This window comes from Gavialis gangeticus, unplaced genomic scaffold (genome assembly GCF_001723915.1).
Source record: "Gavialis gangeticus isolate Ggan-Ray unplaced genomic scaffold, GavGan_comp1, whole genome shotgun sequence".
NCBI classification, from domain to species: Eukaryota; Metazoa; Chordata; order Crocodylia; family Gavialidae; genus Gavialis; species Gavialis gangeticus.
Window position 1 is genome coordinate 34,198,364 of NW_017729008.1, and position 2,746 is coordinate 34,201,109.

The window sequence follows — 2,746 nt, forward strand, 5'->3', positions numbered from 1 at the left end:
TGCTGACAAGAAATGTAATTAACACCTTGCCTCTTTCCCTAGTGTAAGCTCTTAACTCAAGGCTGTGAGTAGGGATCTATGTGGTACTGGTATTCACCACCTGAACCCTCACCTAGACTTTAGGACCTAAGTCTTCCTTTCAGGTGCAGAAGATTGGCTCATTCTTTTCTTGGGCAAACCTTGGGCCTTGGACATTCCCCACCTTTCCTACTGAAGTGAGACCACTGTGTAGAAAGGACTGCAAAGTTCCTGTTCCCAACGACAGCTTGACTGGAAGTCTTGGTTCCAGTCCCTGCTCCAATGACTCTTATCCAATGATTCTTGCAAAATGCATAAACGGTCCTGAGAAGAAGGACCAAAACCAGGGTTGTCTTCTCCCAAGGGAGTGCCCTCATCACTGAGCTAGAGGCTCAGTCTTGCTCTTGCTTTGCTTGCTCTCTTAATGCCCCCATAAAGGCTGTATTTTTTTCTATCCAGTGCTCCCTTTCAAAATGAACAGCAATTAGTGAATTAGCTTCTGTCCTTGTGTTTAGAGCATTTCCCTGAGAGGTAGGAGAAGTGGATTTGAATGCACTCTGGATGACAAAGGCCTAAATCCCATGTTTCCCATTTGGGGTACTGCTAGGCATTTACATACAAGGTAACTTCTCCCTCCTCTATCTGTGTTTTGAATGAAAGTGGTGGGGGAAGTCAACTCTATCCTGTCAGTATGTATTAAGTGTGCTATGAACACAACAAATGGATCAATCCCTGCTAGATTCTCAGCTGCAGATATATCAATTCTGTGAATCTCAAGCAGCTTTAAGTGTGAGAAGGGCACAAAACATTTGGCTTGGACAAGATGGCTGCACTCTCAGGCCAGTGCCACAGCAGAACTTTAGCCACCAAAGTAATACTAGTAGTTGAAAGACAGGAAATATCTATATTGCTCAATATTGGCTACTGGGACATACCATGCTGCTCTCTGCATGCCTCTTCCTGAAGTGGAAAAATAGTTCAGTGCTGCCCACATGTCAATAAGCTCTGCCTTGCTAAAGAGAATATTTGTGCTCCTGCCATACCGTTTTAAGGTGGGACTCCCACATGTTATTTTTAGTGTGGGAATCAGTGGATGGAAAGTGGGATGGCATGCCTCAGAACAGCTGGAGTCAACCTTTTTGGCAGGTGTGCCACAAATTAAACCTCATGCTCCTTGGGTGCCCCTACCCGATTTGCTGCTCTGCACCAAATGGCCAACCCCATTTCAGGACACCACCAGGTGGCCACCTCATTTTAGGAGATCACCACCTGGTACTGTAATTCAGTGGTACAGAAATACATTTAGAGGCTTATGGACTTTTAGGTGTGCAAGTAATTAAGGCAGGGTTCTCCCATTGATTGTTCTCCCATATTGGTGCCTAAATTCTACTTAAATTGTATTGAAGATCCTTTTTTTAGCTCTAACCCCCAGTTCCTATACCCATTTCCACAGTCCCTATGCCTTTCAGATCATATAGTTCCTTGCAGTTATACAATGGCTCATTTCAACTCTCCTAAGGAAGTATGTGGAAGAAAAACCATGACTTATTTCAGTGCCTGAGCTATCATTCCCAATGCATTATGTACAGGCGGACCTATTTTCACCAAGGTTCACCCCTTCTTTCTCCAAGGTAACTGTTAGCGACTGGTCAGATTCATCTTGAGTTGGCCTGCTAACCTCCGTTTGTTTAAAGTTAACCAAGTACATTAAAAAAAAAAATCAGGCAGGCATCAAGCATAATAGAGTAAATGAAAAACATCATGTATGATGTGAAAAGCCAAAGGTAGAAGTGAAATAACATACGTATCTGCAAACCAGTCTAGCATATAATGCAGGATTGAAGGAAAATCCAATGGAAAGTCCACCAATAAAAACAGCAGCAATGGGTGAAATGGGGTTAGGGGATTTCTTTTTCTTATCCAGCTATTATTATCTGTGTGTACCAGAAGGTCTGAAAGAATAATTGGAGCATTCTGATTTCTGTCTAAGGTCCTACTCTGGTCCTCATTGTTGCTGTATTAGAACACTTAGATTCATCGATTCATAGATGTAGGGTCAGAAGGGACCTTGTAGATCTTCTAGTCCGAACTCCTGCCCTGGGCAGGAGAGAAAACTGAGCTCAAATGACCCCAGCCAGGTAAATGTCAAGCCTCCTCTTAAAGACCCCCATGGTACGAGCCATCACCACTTCCCTTGCAAGTTGGTTCCAGATCCTAGCCGCCCTGATTGTGAAGTAGTGCCTCCTGATGTCTAGTCTAAACCTACTCTCTAGCAATTTATGGCCGTTATTCCTTGTTACTCTGGGAGGCGCTCGGGGGAACAAGATCTCTCCCAAACCGTGCTGGTCCCCCCTAGTAAGTTTATAGACAGCCACCAGGTCCCCCCCTCAGCCTTCTCTTTTGGAGGCTGAACAGTTTAAGGTCCCGTAGCCTCTCCTCATAGGGCCTGCCCTGCTGTCCCCAGATCATGTGGGTGGCCCTCCTTCGGACCCTCTCAATGCTCTCCACATCCCTCCTGAAGTTCGGCGCCCAGAACTGGACACAGTACTCCAGCTGTGGCCTGACCAGTGCTGCATAGAGGGGGAGGATCACCTCCTTGGCCCTGCTTGTGATGCATCTGTGGATGCAGGACAAGGTGCAGTTAGCCCTACTGACCGCATTCTTGCATTGTTGGGCCATGTTCATCTTGGAGTCAATAATGACTCCAAGATCTCTTTCTGCCACTGTC